We start from the raw sequence: 14,979 nt of genomic DNA on the forward strand, positions 1-14,979 counted from the left end.
AAGAACTTTCCTCCAGTACTGGTCTTGTACATGCGTGAGACGGAGGCCAACAAGAGGTCAGCCAATCTGAGGTATCTTTTGGGTTTGTCTAAGGAGAGGCAGTTGTTCAGGTAGATCGGTCCGGTGTATGTGAAGAGTTTGAAGGTTATTCTTCTTTTGACTGGGAGCCAGTGGAGATCGCAGATTTGTTGGTTGATGTGACTGCAATGGGGGATGTCAAGGATCAGTCCAGTTGCGGCGTTCTGGACAGTCTGGAGTTTGCGAAGGAGTTTCTTGTTGATTCCGGCGTAGAGAGCCTTGCCGTATTCCAGTCTGCTGCTGATGAAGGCATGCGTTACAGTTTTTCTGGATTTGGGTGGGATCCATCTGAATGCCTTTCGAAGCATGCGGAGGATGTTGAAGCAGGTCGAGGATATGGCGTTGATCTGGCAGTTCATTGTGAGCGATGAGTCTAGTATGATGCTGAGGTTTTGTGCGTGGTCAGTCATGGTGTGGGGATTTCCTAGGGCGAGGGGCCACCATGAGTCATCTCATGTGGAGGGGCTGAAGCCAAGGTTGAGGACTTCTGGTTTCTTGGAGGTGAGTTTCAGGCTGCTGTTCTTCATCCAGGTGGTGATGGCTTTCATTCCCTTTTGGAAGTTGTGCTTGGTGATGTTGGGTTTGTTAGTGAGAGAGAGAGGATAAGCTGGGTGTCGTTGGCATAGGAGACAATGTTGAGCCTGCGGTTCCTGATGATGGTTGCAAGGGGGGCCAGTTAGACATTGAAGAGGATTGGGCTGAGGGAGGAGCCCTGGGGCCCTCCACAGTTGGTCTCTCTTGGTTCCGAGAGGTATGGAGTGAGTCTGACCCATGGAGTTCTGATGTTGAGGAATGAGCATATTCAGTCGAGGTCCTTGCGGCAGATGCCGGCACCATGGAGTCTGGTGGCTAGGGTGCGATGGGACATAGTGTTGAAGGCAGCCGAGAGGTGCAGGAGGATGAGGGCTGCTGTTTTTCAATGTTCGAAGAGGGAGGGGATGTCATCGGTGGTGACGAGTAGGGTGGTCTTGGTGCTGTGGTTGTTGCTGAATCCAGATTGGGAGATGTCCAGGACATTGTTAGCTTTGATGAAGTTTGCTAGCTGGGTGGTGATGACCTTTTTGATGACCTTGGCTGTGAACGGAAGCAAGGAGATGGGCCTGAAGTTTTTTGAGGCCAGTAAGGTCTTCAAGAGGGGGTTGACTTTGGTGTGTTTCTGGTCGTCGGGTAAGATGTTGGTCTCGAAGGAGCAGTTGATCATCCAATGTAGCTTGGGTGCGATGACCGAGGCAGCTCTGTAAAAGATGTGGTCTGCAAGGGGACAGTGAAACCATGCACCGCAAGCAAAGCTACACTAACCAATAGACAATCATCCCAAGTTGTGTATGCCAGTCAGACAAACACAATACCTGCCATCTCATAGTGATTGGAACTGTGTCATGACATGCACCAACCTACAAACAAATAGAGCAAGCCAGTAGCACAAAGCTAAATAGACACTGCCAGACAGTTTGCCACCACAAACACACTACCTCACAGTATAGCTGATTGACAGGAAGGAATAGTGGGGATGCAGGTGAAGTGAGTGTATCCAAAAGCATGATGGGGCCTGTAGTCACAGATAATGCTCCACCTCCTGATTGGCCCATCAAGACCTCTCTGAAACAAGCCCACATCACAGGGAGTGGAAAATGACTGACAAGATGGCTGACACTGGGTCCTGCTGTGGGGAGCACAAGGCCCTGCTAGGGGTTGTGTGCAAATCAGAAGCAGGACACCACTGACTGACATCTTGAAAGACAACTTGCACGCTCTACAATGGAAGCACGTTTCATGATGGGAAGGAGAACTGACAGCCCTGAGCATACGTACCAGCATGTGGAGACACCCCCCCCTCAACACAAACTCCACACAACTCACCGGGTAGAATGCATTGACACACACCTCAGTGAAATATCAGCAAAAGATACCCGGTACTGGGTGCTGCTGTGTGAAGCACAGGGACTCTCTTTGGACTTGTAGCCAAACAAACACCAGGATTTCACAGTCAGCCATCTTGCCATTGCTATCACACTCCCTCACAGGGAAGCAGAGTCAAGAGGAGGACGTATGTGCATGCTGGGAAGCGGGGTGTAGCCAAGAGTATGATGGGAGTTGCAGTCACAGACAATCTACACTCACCCACATGGCCCAGCAAGCTCACACTGAGCCATACTCGCCCCACAGGTAGTGGGAAGGGACTGACAAGATGTCTGACACTGGGCTCTGTTGTGGGGAGCACAAGGCCCTGCTGGGAAATGGGCAACAACAAACACCAGGACTTCACAGTCAGCCATCTTGCCATTGCTGTCACACCCCCTCACAGGGAAGCAGAGTCAAGAGGAAGGATGTATGGGCATGCTGGGAAGGGGGGTGTAGCCAAGAGTATGATGGGAGTTGCAGTCACAGACAATCTACACCCACCCACATGGGCCAGCAAGTTCTAACTGAACCATACTTGCCCCACAGGGAGTGTGAAGGGACTGACAAGATGTCTGACACTGGGCTCTGTTGTGGGGAGCACAAGGCCATGCTGGGAAATGGCCAACAACAATATCAAACTCTGTCAGTGACAAGCTGGGAAAAAGCAGTGTACAGGCAGGCATCTGTTCGAAAAGTAGAAAATGTCATGTTTGTGAACCATCAATGCATGTAGAAACATAACTCACATCATGTGTCTCTTCCAAACACAGGTGGTGCTGGGCACCCAGCACCAAATGATGTGGATTCCCAGTCCCAGACTCTGGCGGACACTGAGCTCTCTGGTCTGATTCTGTCTCTGTCCTCTTCAGATGACGACGACCAACCTGGCCCCTCCGGTGTGAGGCATCATGCAGCACCAACAGCATCAACATCTGCACCCCCTGTACCCACGCCTCCAGCATCTGGAAACCGACAGGGCACCCCCGCCAACACGGACAGACCAAGGCCAATGAACACCCACAGCACAGGGACACAGGACCACCGGATGCTACAGCAAACACTACCAGCAACACCACCCAAGGGGTCCCAGTGTCACCTGTGCATCCTGCCGCTGGTCCTGCCCGTGTGGATAGGGGTGCTGGGAGGGGTGGGAGGCAGAGGGCGCACCTTGCAGAGGGGCCTGGACTGCATGATGACCCCCACCTGGCATGCATCATAGATGCGTACCAGGATAGCACCGGAGGATTTGGCCAGGTAGTGGGGATCCTCAAGGACATGCAACAGGAGCAGGTCACCCACCATGCCCACATGGAGGCCAAGTGGGATGCCCTTACTGCGGTGCATCGGGACATACTCAATGCCTCCGCCAGATCAACACAAACCTGTCCACACCGACCTGTGTGGCCACAACATCTGTCGCAACCCCATCTGCCAGCGCCACAGGGAGGGAGGAGGACTCTGGCGGAGAGTCCCCTGCACCGCAGAGGCCTGCACCTGAGGATCTCTCCCCAAGAAGAAGAGGGGTCGTCCGAAGAAGGACATGTGAGAGGCAGATGTCCCAGCACATCCCCCAGGGCCTCTAAACATGTACTGGACAATGTTCTTTGTGTGCAACCCATTCACCTTGTCCAATCGCACACAGCTTGCCCACATGACACGGAGGGGTCATGATGGGCCAATGTAGCAGATGACTGTGGACTTTACACTGGACATTTCATCTACCAGCACTTCCAACTCAACTGTGAACTTTGGATTCCAAAACCAATGTACAGCACCCACCATCCTGTGCACTTCCCTCACACATGTTCGAAAAGAAACTCACCAGTACACCATACTTGCCTCTGTTGTGATTCCAACTTGTCATGTGTCAGGGAGATGTTGATCTGCTACACAACACAATGCATGCCAAACACTGCAACAATGTGACCAACGTAAGGTGAGTCATGGTGATGTGACACATGTGAGGGAGACACACCACTATGGCACCACATACCATACTCACCATGGCCATGTTACTCATCCCACACAGTGAAGTTGACCTGAAACACGTTGGCATGCACAGACACAACACCAACCCCAGTTAGTGGTAACAAGTCCACAGGTGAGGTAAGCATATGTCAGTCAGATGTGGGAAGACAGAAGACGCACATAACAAAGCGTAGCACAGGTTCATTACACATAAGCAACTCGTTTATTCCACAATAGTTGCACGGTAATCCTACGTAACAGTGGACACACCCTCACAAAGTTTTGGAGAATTGAAGTCCAGGGATGTGTGGTACATCAGTTGATGGGAATTGACAACTTCCACACTGGTTTTGGATTCTGGGTGTTGGGGGTCAGTGTTGACCAAACAACAGGCAAAGTACCCTGGGAAGGACAGACACAAGACACAGTCAAAAGCACAGCACAACAGGAGAGAAATGCAATACACATGCACAAAACATGTCACAAGAAACCTACACAAAAACAAGTTAGCAGTACTACCCTATAGTGGAGTACACACCACATGAATGGACACATCACTGCATGCATCCAGTCAAGTGACACACAGACATACTCAGACAGCAACAGAGCTGCCACAACACATTCCAGGCCACCTCCATACATTGACATAACAACCCTTGAAACTCACATTCAGGTGAAGAAGTTGTTGATGAGCTGTCAGCGAACGTCACCCTCATCCTCATCATCAATGGCATCTTGGCCCAGGCCGGGATCCTCCACAGGTGCCGGAGGTTGGTCATCGTCATCATCATCCTGGATGAGAGGCACCTCCTTCCGCACTGCCATGTTGTGTAGCATGCAGCAGACAAGGATTATTTTGCACACCTTTGCAGGCTCATATGGGAGGGCCCCTCCGGTCTTGTCCAGGCAGCGAAAGCAGCTTTTCAGGAGGCCGAATGTCTGCTCAATCACCCTCCTGCTCCGACCATGTACCTCATTGTAGCGCATCTCGGCTGGTGTCATGGGGTTCCTGAGGGGTGTCAGCAACCTCGGCATGTTGGGGTATCCGGAGTCACCTACACACACAAAAGTGAACAAGTAGTTTTGTAGGAGTGCGGAATACAACATTGACAAACACACACAATGAGAAACAGTCAGTACACACCGACAAGCCAGGCATGCTGAGCTGGCATCTGTAACATCAGCGTTGCAATGCGACTACTCCTCATAATGTAGGCATCATGCGCAGAACCAGGGAACCGTGCACACACATGTGTGATAGACATGTCAGCAATACAGACCACCAGAGCAATGATGGAGGGGTAGTGCTTCCTGTTCCGGTATGCCTGCTCATGTGCCTGTGGAGGTATCAGGGCCACATGTGTCCCATCAATAGATCTGATGACGTTCGGCATCCTCCCCAGTGTATAAAAGGCATCCTTTATTTCAGGGAGTTCAGCTGGGCTAGGGAACTTTATGTACAGGTCTAGGAAATGCAACATCCCCTCCAAGACATTGCGTAGCACCCGACTAAACATTGTTTGCGACATACCACCAGCAATAGCCACAGTGTACTGGAAGGTACCAGTTGCAAAGAAGTGCAGGGCTGCCATCACCTTCAACTCTGGGGTCAGTGCTGTAGGGTATGTCCGGCCAGGTAGCAGATGTGGCGCCAACTGCTCCGCCAACTCCTCACTCAGTGGCCTGGTGAAGCGGTACCATCTGATGCAGTCGCGTTCCTGCATGGTTGCAAGGTCTGGGAACGGTCTATGGACAGCTGGTGCCCTGCAGTACAGAGATGCACAAAGGAAGATTGTCAGTTCATCCACCCATGTGGGCATGACCAGGCTCAATATCCCATGATAGATCATGACATTACACAATGTACTGAGGTGTGTGCTGTTGGGCATGGACACATATGTCACCTACATGACCACCACCTCACATCTCAATTCCACATGTGCGCATGAGTCCCATGTAGTGCAATGGCCAATCATCTGGCTGTGTCACCCAACCTATGTACAGCTGCGACGTTCCAAACACACACCACAGTGACAAGTGAGGCCTGATGTCTCCCAGGCATCACAGATCTTTGCCATGCAGAAACCCAGGGTCCCTGTATTGCCACATCGACACTGGCATGGACATAGCGTATCACGTACACACCGCAAGGCAAGCGTAAGTCCCACAGGTAGTGGCCACTGTTGTTCCTGCCGGCCATACATGTACGTCTCTTAGATACACACACCATCAAGGTTGTTGCATATACCACATGGATGTGGAGACTGTCACCCATTGGGAACATTTGATCAGACACATCTGAGACACAACATGCACACAGACTGTGGTTGCACATCAGTATTGTGGCTACAGGTCTCACTGTGACGAACATGCCATCACCCCCTGGACTCAGGGTGTATGTGACATGCCTAAAACATATCCAACATGAAACTGTGTCCGTGACTCATGCTCATTACTGTACAATTGCACATCACAGTGGTAATGCGCACAACACACAAAGGATTCTGCCCCCATGTACACATGCACAGCCTGGGAGTGGCTGCAAAAAAGTGCCACCCAAAAAAACAGATGTGGCGCCCAAAACACCCAGGAAATGCAGCCTTACATGCCATGGGACACTGTGTGGGCAATGCTGTAGTGTGGTAGGTGTGCACAGATTTCCCTGGCTAGTAAATGTGTGTTGAATCTGGAGAATAGTCACACCAATGAGGACCGATGCGGGTGACAATGCGTACGCATTGCACGGTTCTTGACCTAGCCATGTGTACGCTTTGTCATTGAATGCAATGGGGTCTGATGCGGGTGACAATGCGTACGCATTGCACGGTCCCTGACCGAACCGTGCATATGCTTTGCCATTAAATGCAATGAGGTCCGACGTGGGTGACAATGTGTATGCATTGCACGGTCTCTGACCGAGCCGTGCGTATGCTTTGTCATTGAATGCAATGAGGTCCGACGCGGGTGACAATGCGTACGCATTGCACGATCATGACCGAGCCGTGCGTACGCTTTGTGATTGAATGCAATGAGGTCCGATGCGGGTGACAATGCGTACGCATTGCACGGTCCGTGACCGAGCCGTGCGTATGCTTTGCCATTGAACGCAATGAGGTCCGACGTGGGTGACAATACGTTTGCATTGCACGGTCCCTGACCGAGCCGTGCGTATGCTTTGTCATTGAATGCAATGAGGTCCGACGCAGGTGACAATGCGTACGCATTGCACAGTTCATGACCTAGCCGTGCGTACGCTTTGTCATTGAATGCAATGGGGTCCGATGCGGGTGACAATGCGTACGCATTGCACGGTCCCTGACCGAGCCATGCGTACGCTTTGCCATTGAATGCAATGAGGTCTGACGTCGGTGACAATGCGTATGCATTGCACGGTCCCTGACCGAGCCGTGCGTATGCTTTGTCATTGAATGCAATGAGGTCCGATGCGGGTGACAATGCGTACGCATTGCACGGTTCTTGACCTAGCCATGCGTACGCTTTGTCATTGAATGCAATGGGGTCCGATGCGGGTGACAATGCGTACGCATTGCACGGTCCCTGACCGAGCCGTGCGTATGCTTTGCCATTGAATGCAATGAGGTCCGACGTGGGTGACAATGCGTATGCATTGCACGGTCTCTGACTGAGCCGTGCGTATGCTTTGTCATTGAATGCAATGAGGTCCGACGTGGGTTACAATGCGTACGCATTGCACGATCATGACCGAGCCGTGCGTACGCTTTGCCATTGAATGCAATGAGGTCCGATGCGGGTGACAATGCGTACGCATTGCACGGTCCGTGACCGAGCCGTGCGTACGCTTTGCCATTGAATGCAATGAGGTCCGACGCGGGTGACAATGCGTACGCATTGCACAGTTCATGACCTAGCCGTGCGTACGCTTTGTCATTGAATGCAATGGGGTCCGATGCGGGTGACAATGCGTACGCATTGCACGGTCCCTGACCGAGCCATGCGTACGCTTTGTCATTGAATGCAATGAGGTCTGATGTCGGTGACAATGCGTATGCATTGCACGGTCCCTGACCGAGCCGTGCGTATGCTTTGTCATTGAATGCAATGAGGTCCGACGCGGGTGACAATGCGTACGCATTGCACGGTTCATAACCGAGCTGGGTGTACGCTTTGGCATTGAATGCAATGAGGTCCGACGCGGGTTGCTATCATGCATACGTGTCAGGCAGGCATGGTCCGAGACAGGCGTACGCCTTGGCCATTGAATCGTATGGAGACCGGTGTATGTGTATTTTCAAAATACGCGTTGTGCAGTCAGTTGACTGAGCCGGACGCACCCATTGGCCATGGTGACGGATGCGGATTCAAAAATTGTACGAGTTGTGCACTGGAAACTCAGTTGGATGCCTACAACAATGTTGCAATTTCAAGTGTTTCATGAAGGTGAAGATTTGAACGATGCGGAAGGCGTGAACGAGTCGTACATTTAAATGGATTGGCCAGATTCATAGAATGCAACCGTGTTGGACCTATCACTTGGGACACATGGCACAGATTCTGCCCCTGCAGCACAGATATAAGGCTGGCTGGCCCCCAGGGAGCTCCCTTGCCTGCACTACATGCTACTGGACCACATCCCTGCTACCACTGCTGCTGTCTCTGCATCCTCTGGCTCCTGCTATGGCACGTACTCTGGAGAGGGCCCCAGCCTTCACTGAGGAGGAGAACCAGGCCCTGCTGGACGGGCTTCTTCCACAGTACAGCAAGCTCTATGGGAAACCAGGGAAGCAGGTGAGTGTGCAGTCCACTGCCTTCCTAATTGTGCATGTTGTCTGACTAGCAGTGCTAGCAGTGTTTACACCAGTGGCAAGCATTCTCACTAAGTACTTTCATCCCCCAAAGTGTGTAGGTACATGTAATGAACAGATGTCCTGCTGCTAAAGTGCATTAATGCAAGCTTATACTATCCAGGCATTCTTAACATGTGAGACATGCAGGTGATTCCCCATGGTTGCACTACCTGTGTCACTCATTTGCCTTTGTGATGATGACATGTACATCCAAATGTGTGCAGCACAAATCTGGGGCATGTGTGTTAATGTTCTTTTAACTTTGTAATCCTCACAGGTTGATGCCCACTAGAAGCAGGAGATATGGCTGACCATCGCCCGGGTTGCTCGTTCGGTGGGGGTCTACAAGCGCCGGATCCGCAACTGCCAGAAGAGGTGGCAGCACCTTCGGGGCTGGACCCGGAGGATAGCTAGAGTCCAGCTGAAGCTGTCACCTCCGCGCAGGAGGGGCGGACACCGGACCCTGACCCATCACATGATCTGGATACTGGCGGTAGTCTTCCCGGACCTGTATAGGCAGCTGAAGGCCAGACAGCCGCAGGAAGGGGGTAAATCCATGCCTAATCTGTGTACTATGTCTGACATGCTAATTGCAGTCTTTTGGCCTGGTAACACTTTCACATTACGTAGGTCTTGTAGTCCAATACTCATGTCCCTCAATTGTGTGATGCACCCTCCTCATCTGTTCCACAGTAGTGGCCCCTACAGTCTGTTGCTTGTGTCAGTAGGGCACTGTGTCCCTGCAGTCAGCTATGCTTCTGCTACCGGACAGCATCTGTTCCCGTGTGTAGGATAGTAGGATCTGCACTTATGTTGCCCCCACTTTTTTTCTGATGTTTACACTGGTTTCTGGCTATAGTCTGGCTGGGTCCCTGCTAATCAGGGCCCCAGCCTCTCGGTTCTCTCCAAACAACTTGGAGTGCATATTAGATGCGCTAGTGATTGGATACTGTGGTACCTTATGAGCCCCTAGTATATGGTACCTTAGGTACCAAGGGCATAGGTACTTCACAGGCCTACCAGGGGCTGAAGCATGTATTATGCCACCCCAGGGAAGCAGACTGAATCTGACACCACAGGCCTGCTACTGCAGCCTGGGTGAGGTAGTGTTAGCACTCCTCACTGAGGTATAGGGAAGGTTCCCTATACCTCACCTTACACACACATATAAACCTATCAGTCACCCCTAAGACAGGCCCTATCAATTGTGAGGGCAGGGTTCTTGGTTTACATGTGAGGGGGGCCTCTGCCTGAGCAGGGCCCCTCTGCAGCCCTCAGAGTGTATTCTCTGTGGCTGTTTTTGGATTCGGTTAAGCCATATGCTCTTAAGTGCATTATAACCTAGCGGTAAATGCTAACTTTGGGATGGCTGCATGCCGTGTTTGGTGTCAAATGCCTTGGAATCATACCCCCACACCAGTAACTGGTGTGGGGAGTATGATCCCACCCGGTCTAGAGGGATAGACATGTACCTACTGTGGAAACACAGTAGAAATCTGAAAGAGCCTGGCATCACAAAAAGGATGCCACCAGTACAGACACTGGGCTGACCTCCTGCTGCTGACTGAAACTCGCAGTGGAGGAGGCCCAACAATAGGCATCCTGTCACATGGAGGTGTCACCACCTTCCAGACAGGATTTAGTGTATTGGGGCTGGGTGGGTGCACTGCTAGAGTGTTTTGAAGTCCTGCACTGGGGGAGCAGTAGGCTCCTCTGTGTATATGCCAGCTCAAACCAGTTCAGGGGCTACCAGCCCCTGCTCTGGCGTGAAACTAGACAAAGGGAAGTGGGTGTAACCACCCACTCCCCTGACCCTCCCATAGGAGTGGTCATAGAGCTAGTCCTTCCCTTTCCTTTAGTATAAGATAGGGAAGCCTTGCCATTGCAAACTAGATATCCCTTTTTGATGCTCTGAAGAAGAATCCTGGACCTTCAACGTTCCACTACCTTTGGAAGACTGAAGAATCTCCCTTGGAGTCAAGGACTGACTCCCCTGCTTGGCAGGCACCAAAACTTTGAACAAACGGTCGCAAACTTTCCCGCTCCCACCGGAGTCCAAAGTCCCTGCAGCCCCAGAAGTAGATTTCCTGACTTCTCGATGGCCATTGTGAGTCCCCAGCAAACCTGAGGCGAGTGGACCCCACGAGTGATGAGGAACAGCAATACCCGGGTACCGTGCACTATTGTCGAGTGCAACCCCTTCATGATGTTCTATGAATTTGTGCATTGGACCACGTATGGTCCAAGCCTCCAGCAGGATTTCCCTTGAAAATCAGAGGCCTACCTCATCCCGAGTGACTGTGGGCTCCTGTGAAGTGAATCCTCATGAGGCATCTTTGCGATCCCTTGCCAGCTGGCTTGTCGGTGCCCTGAAGACTTCATCATCAAACCAAAGGGCTCCCCTGGTTGCTCCAGGCCTGCACTGACTTACCTTTGCTGGGTGAGTCCCTCAGACCTTGCTGGTCTGCACCGCTGATTTCCTTCACATTCCACAAGACTTGCAGTTGCCAAGGCTTGTTGGCTCCAATCCGGTTGCTGACACCTTGGTAAGCTGCAGACTTTGTGGGACACTTTGAATCCAGCTCCTGGTTGTCGTCAACACCTCCTGGACCTCGTGGCTGAAGAGTCAAGACACCCGTGAATCACCTGAAACCACCCGACTACCATGGGCATCCATCTTCTTGGTCCCGGGTCACTGGCAAGTGACTGTGAACACTGTCACTTCTGCTTTCAGGTCTTCCTTCTTCTGAATCCAGCCTTGGATTCCACCGGACACTTCTCCAGTCTTCACAAGCAGCAAATCTTCTTCTGCTTCCATTGAAAATGACGCAGCGACCCAACACCAAAAGACACCAATGCACCCGGCTTCCCTGGGTGAGGTAACTCATGCACTTCGGTGCTCCTGTGGGTGTTGGCCCTCGAAGTACTTACCTTGTAAGTGACTTACTTGTAGACTCTTCCGAAGTACCCTAAAACTTTAAAAATCCAACCGCGACTTGCTCCTTTGAAATCAATAGGGAACCCGCGGCTGTTTTCTCACACTGCACGCGTCTCCCGTGGGTCCTTTACTTATCTGCCTTGGGTGGATTAGTGAGGCCCCAGTGATGCTAAAGGCCCTTGGCCTTGTCCCCTTGCAAGTCGACATTCCTATACCTCTTTTTTAGTATATGGTCTGGTACGCCCCTAGGGCCCCAGCCATATAAGTGCTTAATTTGTTGTGAAACATTGATTTGTGCATATGTTCCTGACTTCTAATCTCATAAAGATATTAGTAGAGTGCGTCTAGAAATAAATACACATATATTTTATATATATACCTGTGTGGTGTCCTTTCATTTGGTAATTCAAGAGATTATAAGCTAAAACAAGCTGCTTTACATTCCTCTGAGACTTAGCATGCTCTCCACAGCCACCACTAGGATAGTTTTCTTTAAAAGGTTGTCTTAAACCTATCTACCATGAGAGTCGAATTGGACTGGTGCAAGGTGGCCACTTTAACTAGTGACCAGCATATGCCAGGCCAACTTCTCACACCGTGACTCTGTTGTGTGTTTCATGGGTGGGTCAATTGTTTGCACAATGCCTGAGATCTGACATGTGATCAGTGTGTGCCCTTGAGATGTGTTCCAATTGCTGGTCTGACTCGCCACATGTGGCTGGGGTATTCCAAACAAAACCATGCAGCAGGGGACTCCAATTTTGGGGCCTCAGGAGTATGTATATCAAGTATGTCACACTTGCTTAGCCACCTGACTACTGTCCAGGGCCAAACAATGTTTCATGTAGACCTGGCCAGTCATGCCTCCTCAAGGGCATTTAGAAACACTCTGTAATCCCACTCCTGTGTATCAAATTACAGGTTGTGCTTAGTGACATGTGCCCTCAGGTGTCTGCCTCAGTGTCATTAGGGTATGGCTTGTTGTTACGTACAACTGGGGTGTCCATGATTCAGAGGGTCAGCATGACATCTGAGATGTGACTGTGAGAGACAAGACCTGTGTGACTTATAGGTGTGTGATCATCTGACAGCGCACAATGGTGTATGCAACTGTGTCCTTCATGCAGCTGGGTTACATGCATGGCAGACTGTGATGTGTACCGCCACTGCCACCACCACCACCACCACCATCCTCCCATCGGCTCCCATCCCACAGGTCCCTGTAGGCTCCTGTGTTCATAAGTATGTCTCCTTTGTGCCAGGCACCGCACCCCCTGCCCCTGTGTCCCCTGCTGCCCTGAGTGAGGAGTCTGTGGACTTACATAGACAGATCCATGTGGGGCAGACGTCGATGCTGAAGGTCATCCATGCACACACAAGTCTGTTGACACAACTGGTGTCGTTCATGGAGGGCATTTCCTTGGGCATGTCTGCCCTCCAGAGGACCAATCAGTCTATGGCCTCCTCCCTGATGGCAGCAGTGTCCCTCCTCCAATAGTCCCGCACCCCTCCTACCCCTGCACCACCCACGATTCCTAGCAGCCTTCCTGTCCCAAGCACACAAACACCCAAACCAAAGGCTAGACGTGCACACAAGCAAGCGCAGGGGACTGATACCACACTCACAGGGGCTGGTTTCCAGACACACACACAGTCATCCACAACCACTCCGCAGTCCTCCGAGACCTCTCCCTCCAGCCCCCTTCCCTTGCATCACCTGCAGCCCCATCTCCCCAGAAGATCTTCCTCTGTGACCTTGGCCTCTTCCCCACCGATAAATGTAAATGCGTTGTCCCCCGTAGGAGTAACGTCCTTTACTCAGCACTCCGTTGTTGTCAAAATTCAAATAATGGTAATCCAGTTAATAATGCTTTCTTTGACAAGTTGTTTTTTAATTCGAATTGTGAACAATTTCTTTAACATTCATACTATTTCAAGCATAGTATAATCCATGTGGGTTGTCAACAAATTCATAATCAAGTTCAAAGTATTTCAGCCCTATGCATTTCGGGCGAACCCTTCTTCAGGGGACTTACATTTCTGAAAGCATAAAACATTATGTTCAAATAACCGGGTACAACACAAATTTCATCAAAAAATTGTCAATACGTATTACGCTAGCACCCATTGTAGTATTAAGGAAAGTACAAAGGTTTGTAAGCGGAAGAGTACCGGACTATGAAGATTGTGAAATTCATGCAATGTGGTGTTGGCGGACATGTGAATTTGTGTGGGAACACTGTCAGAGAAAAGAAACGTGAATTGTGACTGAAACGACTTAAATTTCAAAGGTGAAACGAAACTCCTGTTTAAACGTGATTAGTGCGAACTGCAAGGGCTTGCTTGTTGAAAATGGTACCATAACTTAAAAACGGGGGATCAAACTAACCTGTCAAGAGATAAGCGTCAATTTCTATCAGTCTGTCGTGGCAAACCATAAGAGTTTGTCTAGAAAAAATGGGAACGATGCTAATTAGTGAACAGGGTATAACAACAATCTTACGAAGCTGTACAGACCGTGACTACGGTTGTTAAAGGTCTTACCGCAATCGGATGTCAGTCGAGTGGCATGGTGGAATCGAGCGTTAAAAGTTCGGAAGTGTTTACTTCCTTGTATATTCGCGGTATCGTGAGTCACTCGTCACGTGATTGTAAAAAGTGAAAAAAGACTGTGCCGTCGTAAATGTGATAATGTCTGTCTGGACAATGGTGTGATTTAGCGAAAACAATATGTTAAATGGAAATGTAAAGGTCGTCGTGTTGACCTATTACATGACTTTAAGATTTATAAGTAATATCTTTCTAAAATTGTGCTCAAAAAATAAAGATGCCAATATGTCAATTAAGTTTTGAATAATGAAAAAAAAGGAAATTAGAAAATGTATCTCCTGTGTGTGGATGTGTTAACATCTACAACCCCAGGATCAGTATAATGGGTATATAAAGGTCTATGAAGGTGTTACGGAACGATGAAGACGTCCCGTATCCAATGAATAAAATAAAGAAAAAGTTAACGGTAGATATATTGAAGGTTTAATCTGTGTACTGTAATCAAATTTCGTAGTGTCAAAACGACGCTAATATAATGTGGTCAAAGCATGATCGATAAAACGTGAGAAGATAACAATGAGTGAGAAAAATACATGTGTTTTAAAACTTGTAACATTTGTATCAATATGACCAGTAGCAGTGATGACCCAGCAGATCCTGATTACAAGGGGAAGAGGAAGTCCCCACACACAGAGGGGAGTGCCCCTCACACCCGGA

This window comes from Triturus cristatus, chromosome 2_2 (assembly GCF_964204655.1).
Source record: "Triturus cristatus chromosome 2_2, aTriCri1.1, whole genome shotgun sequence".
NCBI lineage: Eukaryota > Metazoa > Chordata > Amphibia > Caudata > Salamandridae > Triturus > Triturus cristatus.